This window comes from Diuraphis noxia, unplaced genomic scaffold (genome assembly GCF_037042655.1).
Source record: "Diuraphis noxia isolate RWA-SAM2 unplaced genomic scaffold, SU_Dnox_SAM2 contig0001, whole genome shotgun sequence".
NCBI classification, from domain to species: domain Eukaryota; kingdom Metazoa; phylum Arthropoda; class Insecta; order Hemiptera; family Aphididae; genus Diuraphis; species Diuraphis noxia.
In genome coordinates, this window is record NW_028301711.1 from 518,362 (window position 1) to 536,230 (window position 17,869).

The following is a 17,869-nucleotide window of genomic DNA, read 5'->3' on the forward strand; positions in this document are numbered from 1 at the left end:
AGTATACCAATCTAAACTTTAAATACTTATAACTCATAAGCTACTCGTCCAAAATTTGATTTTTACGTATCAAAATACATAGAAAAATATTTTGGTTTGAAATATAAAATTAAAACTCTAAGTTGTCATTCAAAAAAGTAAAACACTTAAAAAATTATAAGGATAAAAATATTAAAAAAAATAATTTCTTAGTAAAAACGTTACTTTTTTAACAACAGACAACTTTGTAAAAAAATATTTTCAAAAACATTGATACTTTTTGAAATAATGAGTGGTTCATGATAAAAAAATTAACCTATATAAAAAATAAAATCACACTTCTTATCTAAATTATGATGAATATTATATAAACACAAGATTAAACTTCAAACATAATTTAGATGCAAATTATAAAACGTGTCAAATTAAATTATTATTTAAAATTAAATCATCTTACTATTTGCTGTAATAAACGGATATTATCAGATAATAATTAATAAGTGTATTATATATTTTATAATTTTAAAATATGTATCAAATGTTATGATGAACGTAGAAAATCAAATGATTTATTAGAAATGTTTGCAATGAATTTTCAAGGTTTTCGGTAGAATATGAATTTCGAAACATATTAATTAGGATAGAAAAATCATTTTAATTTGGAATAGAATTTTTAATTATAACATATTCATCCTTATATGTCTACTATCAAGCCATGCATAGACTTAAACATTATAAACACGTAGTTTAAGGTTAATATTTAATCATAATAGATTATAACTAACAGTTTTTTTTTTCAAACTCGTAAAATGGAATGCAGATATTTAAAAAATAAAAATCACAGTTCTTATCTAAATTATGTTAAATATTGTATAAACATAAGATTAAACTTTAAACATAATTTAAATGAATATTATAATTCGTGTAAAATTAAATTATTCTTTAAAATTAAATCATCTTACTATTTGCTATAACAGACAGATATTATCAGATAATAATTAATAAGTTTATAATATATTTTATAATTATAAAATATTTGTTGGATCGTTGCATTAATATAAATGCAGCAATTAAATATTAATCAGTATAACTACAGTATATAGGTATGAATGATTATGAAGTGTTTATTGTAGAAACAACATACATAAACTAATATACTATATGTCTATATGTCGTTCGAGACATATACGTCGCGTATGGTAGGACAATCCCCCACCATATATACAGGGTGATTCTTTTATCAAACAACACTCATTATTTGAAAAAGTATTGACTTTTTTCAAATTTTTTTTTTTTCAAAATTGTAGATTTATGCTGTTCTAGAATTGTATATCTTTTTTATATTTTTCACCCTTATATTTATTAGGTAAACCACTGTCAACTTTTGATTTTCAAATGGTAACCTATACTTAAAATTTCATAATTGAATAAAACTATTTTTTTCATTAATTAATACGTTCTAATTTTCATTTTTCGTTAATCCGTTGATGAGATATTGCTCCTCAAAGTTAGGTGGTTTTGGGAGATAGTTATAGTGTGTAAATGTGTTATACCACTTATATCTTGTCAGTAGATACCGCAGCTATCAGGATTTTTATGTCCCAGGGCAAAAGATATCACACTTTTCAAATCAATTCAAGTAGTAGGTACAGTAAGCTTAAGTTGTGCCCCTAAATGTATTTTATAATACCCATTTGACTGGGTGTAATATAGTTCGCCCCACTGGTCATAATAATACTTATCTAATATAAAGACCAGAAGTTAAAAGTAATAAATTCGATATCATTTGAACCCAAGATATACCTAATAGTGATAAATGATATTAATTGTACCTACTAACTCGCTACATTAACTTATTGTCATGATGTCATATTTTAAGTAATCGGACCATTAGTGTCACTCGTGGTGCCGTGGTGGCATACCTACTCACGTCGTATACCCCCGACGACCCCCCTCCATATCTCTGGAGTACGCCGTAACCATAGACATAACATTATGTCTATGGCCGTGACGGACTACGGATAAGAAGACAGAACAACACGGGTAATACGATATGGTTTATTAGGCTGATTTGCGATTAGGTAAAATCGTGAGTAAAACTAATTTTGATCAGCTGTTATTTGTTTTGTACGCTGTGGACGATTAAAGTCTGGTACCATGGTTACATGATATGGAAGTAAACCTTATACCTGGTTAACGTAAATCAAATGCCAACAATACGTTGAGTGAATAAACGGTTATAATTTAGGTTAAAATTTTATAAGACAAGTCATAACAACAATATTTGAATCGTGAGTCGGTAATAAGTAATAACTAATAAAGTATTTTATTTGTTAATACTTAACAATTTTAAATGTTTAAATTTTAATGGTGAATTTATAATATTATTAGTTCTTGTATATACTTAAATTATAATATTTACCACATATTGTATTTTATTTAGTAATTTAATTAAACATTTAAGTACCTAAATTGGTTAATCACACGTGAATTGGATACTTTGCAAGTGCATTTGTACAATGTACCTATTGGTAAGTTTTACTAGTTGATAAATGCAAGCAAAAATTAAAATTAATAAAACAATCTATCTCATTAGCTTAAAGAACACTTAAACTTCACATACCTATTCAATCACAAGCGATGAGAAAAGTTGTACAGATGCAGTATGTAGAATAGCGCATGCCAAACAGGCCTACTATAAAAAAATAAATCTTTTACCTCAAATAGATTAAGTTTGGACAACAGAAAATCACTTATAAAAGGCTTTGTGTGGAATGTAGATCTACATATATGGAGCAGATATTGGGACACTACTGAAGACTGAGAAAGCCAAAATAAAAGCTTTTAAAGTATTATTGTTGGAAAACGCTGAAATTCAATAGACAGAAATGATAAAAAAATTTTGAGGTATTTAGGAGAATCAAAAATCAATACGGAGTACGCTAAGATTGAGAAGAAAAGCATGGATCGGACACGTTATAAGGAGGAAACCTGTAAAAGGAAGGGCTAGAACTCCATTTCTGAAGCAAGTGATTGAAGGTACTAGAATAGGAACATACTGAAAGTTGAAGAGGAATGTAAGTGAAGAGGGACATCAAAAATCATTTAACCGATTTTCGGAAATAAAAAAAATAATGTATTGAAAACTAAAAATTGTGCTAATGTTAAAGCTTTATAATTTGTATGCTAGTTTATAAATAATTTAAATTAGGTGACAACATCAATCATTACAACTTAAAAGATAATATACATAGATATAGATATTTATTTTGTGTTTAATATGTAGATTATGTCCTAAATCAAATTAAGAATTTTTAAGTGGCTATGTGATTAATAATTATTTTATTTTTATTTTTTACGGACAAGCCCTTTAACAAAAAAGATATAATAATCAAAACATCCAAAAACATTAGTCTACTGTGCTACATTGTATAATGTCATAATGATAAATACTAAATTATTTCTGTCAATGATTGGTGTTGTCACCAAATAATAATTAGTACTAAATTCAAGTTAGAATATTATTAATACCATTTTTAAGTTTTACTTTTTAAGTCTGGGGTGATTGAAAAGTTTGTTTTAATTTTTTGAATACATGTTTTATCTTTACTCATATTTTGCATATTAACTGCAAAACGAACATTTAGATTAAACTGTATCATCATTTTGAAATAGGTTTTTCATAGTCCTAGGCTTATTAAAGTAAAATTGTTTAACGGTTCATAATAATATCAGTATAATATGTGAGGAATTTTGTCGTGAACAGGGTTCAGGGCTAAACAGAACCTAAAATCATCAAATCAAACGCTTAAAAAAACATTTAAATAATCAAAATTAAGCAATCTAAAAAATGGTTATTCTCTCCCTAGTTTTTGTTAGTGGTTATCACTTGCATCTTATTAAAGTAGAAAATATACATTAAAAAATTTAAAACGTGGGGTGCTATAATATTTTATATTTTAAAAACATTAAATTGAGGGTATTTCACTATAATAATGATAGTTAAATCTAAAAAAACAAGAGGTGCTAAAGACCCTTTTGCACACTCTAGTTGCGCCAATGGTCTCAAACCCTGTTCGCGACATTGGAAATATGATTTTTTTTACATAAAATATAATTATATAAATTGATCAGTGCCATATATGTATATTTGGACGTATGTCATTGTTTATTTAAATAGCTACATATTGATTAAATTCATGTGATTGGTCAAAAAGACCTAGTCCTACAACGTATATTACAACTATTGAAGCGATGTATGGTGAATTATTTATATTATACTAATATTTGATTTGAAATTGTAAATGTATTAAATTGAAATTGTAAACATAAAAAAAAATGTTGTTTATACTTAATATTAAATTAGTTCAGAGTATTGTATTTCCAGATTTGTAATAAACATATGTACCATAGTGTTATGTACTTGTCTAACTTCTTTATTCAATGTGCATGTGCTCAAATGATACTTTATATGAGAAGAGGTACAATATTTGATTAATTGTTAAAAAACAAAATTATCATTAAAAAACTTAAATCCTAATAGGCATTTACATGTTCAAAGTATCCATATGGTAAACAGCATTAAATAGATATATTAAATCTATAATAATAATTAACACATTATTTTGTATTAGTTAAATCTACCAAAGCTATACACAGTTATATGTATATTATATGTATAAAAAAATAAATTAAGTTACCTATTAAGTTAATTTATTGTTAATATTATGCCATTAAGGTCCATTATTAGATATGGTTATTATATAATATATTGTACATTTATTATTAATTGTTATTGCACTCATTTATCATTGAAAATACCATTGGTTATTACCAATGACCATAGAATAAAGGTTATTACTTTTGATAATACCATAGAATACCTAAATAACTAAAATTAATTTTGCCAATAGTGTGTGTAGGATGGTAGGATGGTAGGATTAATAAGTTTGAAGTCGTATTCAGAGCTTACTGTTTAGATTTTTGTTTTTATTATTAATTTAAAAATCTTAAAATTAATGAACTAAGCAAGTTCGTTGGGGTGTGAATGTTTGGTGTGGGATTATTGATGAGTATTTAATTGGTCCATATTTTTTTGAGGAAAATCTTAATGGCAATAAGTATCTTGGTTTTTTGAAAGATGATATACCCATACTATTGGAAAATATTTCACTTCAACAGCGCTTGAATTTGATTTGGCAGCAAGATGGTGCACCAGCACATAATACCTTGGCTGTACGTGCATACCTCAATAAGATTTATGGAGACAATAACTGGTTTGGAACTCACAGCCCCATTATTCAATGGCCACCTCGTTCCCCCGATTTGAGTGTTCTTGACTTCTTTTTTTGGGGCCATCTAAAAAATGAAGTGTATAAAGAAAAATGCAATAGTGTGGAGGAACTTAAACAAAGAATAAGAGATTGTTGCAACAAAATTGAAAACTCAATATTGAAAAAATCTACTTCCTCTGAAGTATTAAAACATTTTTGTTTAACTGAAGATGGCAAGCAATTTGAACATAAGCTAAAATATAAATAACATGTATTTTTTATTCAAATTGTATACAAATACATACATGTATATTTATGTATGTATGTTACATTTTTTCCATTCTTAACCAAAGTTTGTTAAAATTTATATTTAATATGAATTCTTATACTTACGAACGAATGAATTTTTGGTAGGCACATGTACATCAAGTTAATAAATTGGTCTTGGAATTTTATTGAAAATAACAAAATAAGTAAGTTGATAAATTAAACATATTTAAATATTTAACTAGAGCTCCAGTTAACTAGATCAGCTAGTTCGTTAAAACTACAAAGGCACAGAATAGTATTTATTATGATAATATTATTGTGAAAATGTGAAATTTATTAAGTTTACTACTGTAGACTGTAGTACACAAGTAATTAGTACTTGGTAGTATCGGTCGCTGACGCCATAGCACCATGCTATAAATTATACTGACCAGTAACGAGTAACAGACAACGGAAAATAAATTACTGTACACTACAGCAGTGATTTAAAACAGTTAACAGTTGTTACAACTGTAGTACAGGCTGTCTACTAGAGTAACAAAAACGGGATTTTATTTGTGACATAAATAAACAGTAAGTTACTATTTATTTTGTAAATACTCATATTGGTAACACTGTATTTTCTTTATGATAGACAGTTGTATTAGTTGTAATGATAAACCATGGACAACAGTAACTTTTATGGACTAAAATAATTCTGTATTTCCGTATGTTATTCTATGGTGTGTTGGAGCATAGAATAGAGGTGAGATCGTGATCGACGCTACAAACAGAAGCAGACCAATAATAATAGTAATATTATGATCGTGTGTTATTGTATGTAGGTATTATCGGCGATCAGGTACAAAGATTATCGCCGCTATATCTTGGGTTGAACGATATCGAATTTATTACTTATAACTTCTGGTCTTTATAATTGATAATAATTATTACGACCACTGACCATTGACGTAATCACCTTCGTGGGGTGAACTTCGTGTCTCCCTGCAAAATGGGCATAATAAAATACATTTAGGGGCTCTAAGTACTTTATGAACTGATTTGAAAAGTGTGATATCTTTTGCACTGGGACATAAAAATCCTGATAGCTGCGGTATCTGCTGACGAGGTATAACACATTTACATATTACGATAACTATCTCCCAAAACCACCTAACTTTGAGGAGCAATATCTCATCAACGGATTAACGAAAAATGAAAATTAGAACGTATTAATTAATGAAAAAAATAGTTTTATTCAATTATTAAATTTTAAGTATAGGTTACCATTTGAAAATCAAAAGTTGACAGTGGTTTACCTAATAAATATAAGGGTGAAAAATATAAAAAAAGATATACAATTCTAGAACAGCATAAATCTACAATTTTGAAAAAAAAAAAATTTGAAAAAAGTCAATACTTTTTCAAATAATGAGTGTTGTTTGATAAAAGAATCACCCTGTATATAAACATTATTTAATAGGTAACACCTCTTTCCTTATAAGTGAAATTTGATTTGTTATAAAAATATTTTAATATTATACAATTCTAAATTTTTTTTTATTTATGATTTAAATTTACAATGTATTCTAATAATTATGTATTTCAAACTAATCTATAACATTGAATAATAATAATAATTATTATTATTATCTGCAAATGCATAATTCATTATTTATAATTAGAAGGAGAATAACGTTGAGTGGTGTTTCTTATCCTGGAGGGTCTAGGAGTTTGTATATCAATCGATGCGATATTATGTGTTGGTGATTCAGATTTAGTAGAATCATTATTGGGTAAATCTATCATACTGGTTGCAGGGGACAGTGAGATGTTTATTTGGTTGTGTGGCCATATCTGATCAGTGTGTCTTATCGATTCTGAACCCTCGTTTGGTATGATTTTATGAGTGTTTTGACTAATGTTTTCTGTTATTTTTCCTTTTTGCCAATTTTCATTTTTATTTCGATAATCCTTAACGAATACCAAATCACCCTCTTTTACATTAATATCTCTTTTTCCAGAATTTTTTATTTGTGTGATTTGGTTATTAATAACTACTTCATTCGTATTTGGGATTAATAAATAAAAAATAGTACGTGTTGAGCGGCCAGACATAAGTTTTGCTCGCGTTTCATTTGTGGTTAAGTGTACAGTATTTCTATACATCAATAAAAATTTATTCAAATGGTGTAATGATGTTGAACATTTATTAAAAAATTGCTTAACTATTTTTACTCCAGATTCGGCAAATCCATTTGAGGCTGGGTGGAAAGGTGCCCCTGTAAAATGCCTGATACCTAGTGTTTTGCAATATGACTGGAATTCATCGCCATTAAAACATTTTGCATTGTGAGTTGTTATTGTTCTGGGAATACCAAAACGTGCAATTAACTCAGACAGTTTTGTTATGACCGTTTGTGCTGTCATCGAATTTACTTGAAAAACTTCTAACCATTTTGTGGTTTCATCGACAATAATTAAGAATGTTTTGTTTTTGTACGGACCTAAGAAATCGCAACGCACTCTCGTCCATTGTATTTGTGGCCATTTCCACGGAGTTAGTACTGACTTAGGAGGGTTAGGTCTTGCATTTATGCATTCATTGCAGTTTCGGGCCATATCCTCAATTTCTTTATCTATACCAGGCCACCAGAAATACGAACGCGCAATGCTTTTCATACTCGACATGCCAATATGATAAGAATGCAGTTCAGTTAGAATTGACTTACGAAATTTGGTTGGTATGATTATTCTATAGCCCCAAAATAAACAATCTTGTTCAGCTGTAATTTCGATTTTGCGTGTATTATATGAGTTTAATTCGGAATTTATTGAAAAGTCATTACTCCATGAACCTGTTTTTGTAGCGTGTAATACTCTAGAGGTAATTGGATCTCTTTTCGTTTCAATTTTGATTTTGTGTCAATCTAACGGAAATGGTAACTGTTCGTGAATAAAATTAATGTGGGCGTCATCATATTCATTAATATTATTGCTACATTGGTTTGAATTAATGCGTGATAAAAAATCAGCAGTATTTCCTTCTGATTTAATATACTTAATTTCAAAATCAAATGAAGAAAGAACGTATGCCCAACGTTGTAAGCGATTTGCCGCATAAATTGGTATTCTTTTTTTTTGCTCCAAATATGTGGATTAACGGTTTGTGATCAGTAACTAATGTAAATTTTCTACCATATAAATAATCGTAAAATTTTTGTATGCCAAAAATTATGGCTAGACCTTCTTTTTCGATTTGTGGAAATTTGCATTCACTGTCTAATAATACTCGTGATGCATATGCAATCGGTCTTTCTGAGTGGTCAGGATAAGTGTGCGATATGGTTGCACCTAGTGCATATGACGAAGAATCAACCGTGAGTTTTATGGGAAGTTTTTGGTCATAATGTGCTAACACAGGACTTGAGATAAGAATTTTTTTTATGTTATTATATGCTTGATCACATTCTGGTGACCATAGCCATTTTTTTTCTTGTCTCAGTAATGAGTATAATGATTTTAACATAGTTTTATTTTCTGGAACCAGGGCAGATTGTATTGCATTTATGTGCTTAGTTAAATTGTGCAAGCCATGCTCATCAATTTTATGGCCTAAATATTCAATTGGATTTTTGAGGAAACTACATTTGTTTTGTTTAACCCTGAAACCAACTTCGGATAAAACGTTAAGTAATTTTTTTAATCTATTATTGTGTTCTTCTACCGTTTTTCCCGCAACTATTATGTCATCTTGAAATATACCAATCCCTTCTAAGCCTGTGGTTGATATTTCCATGGCTTTTTGGAATTCCCCAGCTGAGCTTTTTATTCCGAACGGATTTCGAGTATAACTAAACAGGCCTTTGTGAGTATTTATTGTAGTGTATTTGCGATCACTCTCTTTAACTACCATTTGTTGATATGCATCTTTGAGATCTATTTTAGAAAAATATTTTGAGCCACTTATATTCGCATAAAGATGTTCTATTTTTGGTAAAGGATACTCAGTTCCTTCCAATACGGGGTTGATTGTAATTTTGAAATCTCCACAAATTCTAACTGTACCGTCGGGCTTAAGAATTGGAACAATTGGAGTGGTCCATTCGCTGTAGTTCACGGGAGTTAAAATATTATTATCTGTTAAACGATCAATTTCCGACTCTACCTTAGATTTTAGTGCTAAAGAAATTGACCTTGGCTTGAAAAACTTGGGTATTGCCCCCTTTTTAATGTTTAGCGATATTTGGTATATATTAAAGGTGCCAATTTCATTTTTGAACAAATGCTCGAAATTTTTTAATATGTTCTCTATATGGTCGTCTACATTTACAGTGTTATAAATGGGAGAATAGTTTATTATTTTTAAATAATTTCTGCCAATTAATGGCGGTCCTTCATTTTTTATTACGTAAATACACATTTTAAAAGACTTTTGCAAATATTTAGCATTTGCTATTATTTTTCCTATTGGGCTTATGTCATTTCCGACGTAATCGCGTAGTGAAATATCGTTTGGTAATAAAGTTAAATTATTAAAACTTGTATCATATAATTGTTTTGACATTACACTATGTACAGCCCCCGTATCTATTTCAAATTTTATATATTTGTTTTCAATTAATAAATTGATAATGTACGGTTTTACTTTATTTTGAAAGTTATTTTCAATCATATGGAAAAAAGTGTCAGATAAATTGTACGCGATTGCGTCATCATGAATATCTTCATTCGAGCTATTACCTGCATTTTCAGATAAGAATTTATTGTGTGAGCGGTTATCATATTTTGGTTTATTATTCTTACTTTTACACATAGGTGCCAAATGACCTTTGATATTGCAAATATTACAACTGTATTCCTTGTATCGGCATTCTTTTTGTGTGTGGTTTGATCGACCGCATGTTCCACATTTTGATTTTTCCGTTATTGACTGCTTGGCTGATTTTGCTTGCTGACTTTGTTTTTGATATTTGAAGTCAGCTTCTTCCTTTATCCATCCGGCTTTACTGTTGATTGTAGATTCTTTTGCAGCAGAAATTTCCATAAGGTGCGAATACGTGGTGCTTATTTTTGAAGCATCTTCCTCTAGTAATCGATCTTTAATTGGTCCCGCGTTCATACCCACAACAAAAATGTCACGGATTACAATTTGTAATTCCGTTGAAAAATTACATTTTGATGCCAGATTCTTTACTCTTCCTCCCCATTCAGCTACAGTTTCGTCTGGTCTCTGCTTTGCATTGTAAAATGCGTGTCTTGATGCGAAGTATGATTTCACTGGCTTGTAATAATTGTTTAACAAACCTAATAGTCATATGTCTGAACGTCTGGTTTGGCTGGAACGCATAAACTGAATAATATTTTGTGAACTTCTTCACTAATTGAAGATAGTAGTATAGCTCTCGTCTGGACTTCGTTACTTATTCCATTTGCAACGAAAAAATTTGTAAGTCTTGATTCAAATATTGTTATGTCGTTTCCAGATTCAAATGTTCCCAAAGAACCTATTATATTATGGAATTGAGTTATATTTTTGTTATCCTAACCCATTTTATAAATATTTTAATTTAATATGAGATGAGTTTAAAAATTTTCTTTGTCGCCAATTTGTTGGATCGTTGCATTAATATAAATTCAGCAATTAAATGTTAATCAGTATAACTACAGTATATAGGTATGAATGATTATGACGTGTTTATTGTAGAAACAACATACGTAATCTAAAATACTATATGTCGTGCGAGACATATACGTCGCGTATGGTAGGACAATCCCCCACCATATGTATATAAACATTATTTAATACGTAACAATATTCATCAAATATTATGATTTAAGTGGAAAATAAAGTGATTTATTTTAAATGTTTGCGATGAATTTTCAAGTTTTTCGGTAGAATATACATTTCGAAACATATTAATTAGGATAGAAAAATCATTTAAACTTAATTTGAAATAGAGTTCTTAGTAATAACATATTCATCCTTAAATGTCTACTATCAAGCCATGCATAGAATTCAACATTATAAACACGTAGTTTAAGGTTAATATTTAATCATACCTAATAGATTATAACTAACAGTTTATTTTTAAACTCGTAAAATGGAATGCAGATATTTAAAAAATAAAAATCACACTTCTTATCCAAATTATGTTTAATATTATATAAACATAAGATTAAACTTTAAACATAATTTAGAAGCAAACTATAAATCGTGTAAAATCAAATCAACTTACCTAGGTCTATAATAGACAGATAATACCCGATAATAATTAATAAGTGTATAACATATTTTGTAATTATAAAATATTCATCAAATATTATAATTAAAGTGGAAAATCAAGTGATTTATTTGAAATTTTTGGAATGCATTTTCAAGTTTTTTGGTAGAATATACAATTTGAAACATAATAATTAGGGTAGAAAAATCATTTGAACTTAATTTCAAATAGAGTTCTTAGTTATAACACATTTTTACTTATATCGAATCGTATAACGATTGCTATTTAAATAAGGGTACAAGCGCCCTTCATCACATATGAAAAAGCAAAAAAATCATAGCTAAGAGCCAAAAAATGGTAAGTTTTAACAAAATTCATTTTCTTTAAAAAGTTAACGAGACATTTCAGTATCACTTGTATCAAGCCATCAAGGTAGCATAAAATCAAATGAAAATATACAATAACCTCATTCCTGGAGCTTAATTAAACACCAAAGCCCCAACGCCAAAGTTGGAACACTTGAACATTTTGTTTTTGCACTCCTGAAAAGTTGTAAAAAGTTGCTTTGTCCCTTTTTTCTTATATACCAGTCGATATGACTAGTATCAGGTTGTAACAACTCGCACGAGGCCATACCCAGATTCGGCGTGGAGTGTACATTGACGAGGCTGGTAAAGGTCGCCCACCCACAGACGAGATTCGAAAATCGGAGCATGCGGGATTTTCTTTATATAAATAAATAAACAAATTGGAAAAGGGAAAAAAAATTAAAACATCGTTATGGGGGTTGGTTTTTTAATGTATACCAGAAAATAAAAATTTAATTTATGACCAAGAAAAGCCATACGGCATAAAAACTTGGCCGCAATTGAAAGACACCGAACAAACAAACATAACGGATAAATATAAATCATAATATAATAATATGGAATGGACGATATGCCAATTCCAAACACGGCTCCGAATATTGGTTACCAGTGTATGTATAAATAAATAATAATGGTATATGAATATAGTAGATATATATACACGAACGATCAGATTTTATAATATTAACTAACACCAAAATGTCAGAACCTATATTAACAATTAATAATATTAATTCACCGGCCAAGGTGTGACTGTATGCGGATTGTACGTACTACGTACAACGTTAACAAAACCATATTATCATCTTTATTTGCTGTTGGACCGTTGAGCATCGTCCCGAAGACGCCCCCGGCGATTTTATTCTTCGCTACTCGACCATGATGTTGTCCGTTGACGCGAAGAAAAAGTAATGAACAAGAGATGGCCGTGGCTGGGCGTGTTGTTCACCGAACAGCATTATATAATTCATCGTTGCATAATTTAGTTAGAAATATGATTGGCCGGTGTACTTTACACTTTTATATTATTATAGGCCGTTAATGAGGTCGAGGTGTTATTATTATATAGTGTCGGCCGATCATCCGAACCACGGGTACTAGGCATACGTGATGATGATGTGTGTGTGTGTGAACTCGGTGTCGCCTATGAGCGGTGGCAGAGGGGATCGTGGGACGGAGAGCGCTATCGCATAGTGGTTTAGAATATTATAATATTAATTACAATTTCGATCGTTACAAGGTCATGCATAGAATTAAACGTTATAAAAACGTAGTTTAAGGTTAATATTTAATTTTTTTTTTTATCGATTTAAAGACCGGCGACTGAGGTCATTAGATATACATAGTCCATTGGGTGTGAGGTAGGGGTTTATTTTGTGTATTGAGTTTATAGGTATTTTAGTGGGTAGGGTTGTAACACGTGTTTGTGTATGTGTTGCAAGGATATGTTGCTAAAAATCCAGGGAGGGCATCCATCCGGGAGCTAGCAACTGCGGTCAGTACGTACGATCAGTGCGTTTTCAGAGATGCAGCGTATGACCGCGCCTCACTAAGCCACGAAATATTTAATTATAATAGATTATAACAAATAGTTTTTTTTCACCTCAGAAAATTGAATGCAGATATTTAAAAAATAAAATCACACTTCTTATTTAAATTATGTTGAATATTTTATAAACATAAGATTAAACTTTAAACATAATTTAGATGTAAATTATAAATCGTGTAAAATTAATAATTATTTAAAATTAAATCAACTTACCTTGTACTATAATAGACATAGAATACCCAATAATAATTAATAAATCTATAATATATTTTATATTTATAAAATATTCATAAAATGTTACGATTAAAGTGGAAAATCAAATGATTTATTTGAAATGTTTGCAATAAATTTTAAAGTTTTTCAGTAGAATATAAATTCCGAAACATAAAAACTATAATAGAAAAATCATTTGAACTTAATTTGAAATAGAACTCTTAGTTATAAAATATCCATACTTATATGTCTACTATCAGGACATGCATAGAATTAAACATTATAAATACGTCGTTTATGGTTAATATATAATTATACATCATTGATTATAAATAATAGTTTTTTTTTTTTAAAACTCGGAAAATGGAATGCAGATATTCGAAAAATAAAATCACACTTCTTATCTAAATTATGGTGAATATTATATAAACATAAGATTAAACTTTAAATATATTTAAGATTCATATTATAAATCGTATAAAATTAATAATTAATTAAATCCAAATCAACTTACGTTCCACTATTAAAGATAGATAATCCCCGATAAAAAGATTAATAAGTGTATAATATATTTTATAATTATAAAATATTCATCAAATGTTATGATTAAAGTGGAAAATCAAATGATTTATTTGAAATGTTTGCAATGAATTTTTAAGGTTTTCGGTAGAATATGAATTTCGAAACATATTAATTAAGATAGAAAAATCATTTTAATTTGGAATAGAATTTTTAACTATAACATATTCATCCTTATATGTCTACTATCAAGCCATGCATAGACTTAAACATTATAAACACGTAGTTTAAGGTTAATATTTAATCATAATAGATTATAACTAACAGTTTTTTTTTTTAAAACTCGTAAAATGGAAAGCAGATATTTAAAAAATAAAAATCACACTTCTTATCTAAATTATGTTGAATATTATATAAACATAATATTAAACTTTAAACATAATTTAGATGCAAATTATAAATCGTGTAAAATCAATTCAACTTACCTAGATCTATAATAAATAGAGAATACCCGATAATAATTAATAAGTGTATGATATATTTTATAATTATAAAATATTCATCAAATATTATAATTAAAGTGGAAAATCGAGGGATTTATTTGAAATGTTTGCAATGAATTTTCAAGTTTTTCAGTTGAATATAAATTTCGAAACATAATAATTAGGGTAGAAATATCATTTGAACTTAATTTGAAATAGAATTCTTGGTTGTAACATATTCATATTTATATATATCTACTATCAGACCATGCTTAGATAAACATAAATATAAACATTATAAATATTTAGTTTAAGGTTAACATTTAATTATAATAGATTATGACAAACGGCTTTTTTTTTTAGAATCTTTGAAAATTGATTTCAGATATTTTAAAAAAAAAAATCACACTAATTATTGAAATTATGTTGGATATAATATAAACATAAGATTAAACTTTATATATTATTTAGATGCAAATCATAAATCGTGTAAAATTAACTAATTATTTAAAATTAAATCAACTTACTATAATCTATTACAGACAGAGAATACCAGATAATAATAAATAAGTGTATAATATATTTTATAATTATATAATATTCATTAAATATTATGATTAAAGTGGAAATCAAGTGATTATTTGAAATGTTTGCAATGAATTTTCAAGATTTTTGGTAGAATAGAAATTTTGAAACATAATAATTAGGGTAGAAAAATCATTTTAACTTAATTTGAATTAGAGTTCTTAGTAATAACATATTCATACTTTAAGTCTACTATCAGGCCAAGCAAATAATTAAACATAATTAATACGTAGTTTAAGGTTCATATTTAATTATAATAGATTATGACTAACGGTTTTTTTTTTAGAATCTCGGAAAATTGAATGCAGATATTTAAAAAAAAATCACACTGCATATTCAAATTATGTTGAATATTATAATATAAACATAAGATTAAACTTTAAACATAATTTAGATGCAAATTATAAATCGTGTAAAATTAAATAATTTATAAAATTAAATCAACTTACAAGGAACTATAATTGACAGAGAATTTCCGATAATAATTAATTAATTAAGTGTATAGGTACTATATTTTATAAATATAAAATATTCATCAAATGTTATGATTAAAATTTAAAGTGGAAAATCAAGTGATTTATTTGTAATTTTTGCAATGAATTTTCAAGCATTTCGGTAGAATATAAATTTCGATCCGTGGTTTTTTATCCTGTCCAGCATTACAATATCAGCGCGACGGTTTTGGGTGATACCGTCATTTGTTGTTTCACAGTGAACTTCCTCATATAATTCGAAATTTTTACTCTGGAATAGGTCAGCTATTGCTGAACGAATGCGATGATGAGCCGCGTTTCGCAGTAACTCAGTCTTTGTACAGGAGCCTCTAATGTGTGGTAGTGATTTAACAATATTATTCTCATTGCATACTTCGTGTCTGTAATGGCGACTACCAACCACGCTACGACCACCTGTTCCCCGGTTAGACATTGAGTTAATCGATGCTTTTATCGCGTTTGTCCATTCACTGCTCAATAAACCACCTTTGTTTGATACCCAGGCGTTTGTGAGAGGGCATTTATCATACAGCTCTGAGCGGTTGGCCTGTGCATTTTGACCTATTACGTTACCGAGACGAATACGACACTTGGCTATTTCATCTGGGAGATCGCAAACTGCCTTCAGATGTCAGTCATTTATTCTAGATAACTTCTGTGCACTTGCCAGGTGCTGTACAGAAGCTTCCAAAAAAGTTCGTAACATACCCAAACCACGGACTTTGCGGCCGCTGTAAAATACTGGAATTGGGGTATCAGCTGGTATTCCGTCACCTTGGTGTATTAGCACGTCTACACGTTCAAGAAATGATTGATGGAGAAGATCCACTGGTGTTGTTTGCAGAGGATAGATTAGTTTTGGGTAGACATATTGGTTGAATTTATTGAGTTTTTGGTCACCTCTTAACAATGGTGAAGTGACTAAGTTTCTTAAGTCTTTTTCCAGAATTATTAGGAATTCTTGTTGATTAAAAATAATCTCATATTTGAAGTTAATTCCCAAGTATTTTATGCGATCTGTGTCGTCTAGTTATGGAATTACGGAAGAATCTAAAAGAGTAATTACTTTTGGCATAAGATTTCCGTTTTCTATATTGATTGCATGGGATTTCGATGGGTTTATTTGCATTCCCACTGAAGAGAACAGGTCTCTAGCCATATCAACCAGTACGGTGGCGCTTTCTAAGTCTTTGACTATGATAGTTGTGTCATCGGCAAATCCTATTACTGAGATGTTGTCTAGATTATCGTTTAACTGGAAACCATGTATGCTAGCTACTCCTGGGTCGAAAATTTGTTTTAGGACGAAGTCTTGACAAATATTGAATATTGTAGGAGAAAGCGGAGATCCTTGAGTTACACCTCGAAGCATGTTAATTGGTTTAGACGATTTCTTGTTCACTTCGACGGTTATTGCCGGAAATAAGAGAGAGCACTAGGTTGCGGAGGTTTGGTGGAATCGGTAGTAACTCTAAGGTCTGTTTGATATGATTGTGACCAACTGTGTCGAAGGCTTTAGCGATGTTAAGAAAAACCACACAACTAGAAGATTTATTTGTTTTAGCCGTTTCAAGAACGCCATTGACTATTGATGCGTTGATATTTGTGCCCGGTATACCGGTTAAAAAACCCCTCTGATGACTAGTAAATTGAATGTGATTACGCAGTTCCTGGTCTAAACTTCGTTCGATTATACGCCTAAGAACGCTGAATATGGTAATTGGACGCCAGTTTCCGACATCGGATTCGTGGCCTTCCCTTTATATATCAATATTGTCCTACCAGTACGAAGTTTAAGTGGAACGTAGTTCCATTTGAGTATTTTGTTCGCGATATTACAGATAGCGCGAGCGCCATGTACGTGTCTTATTGTTCGTAAGACAATGACGTCTACTCCAGGTGACGTATCAATAGCGATAGATTTAATAGATTTT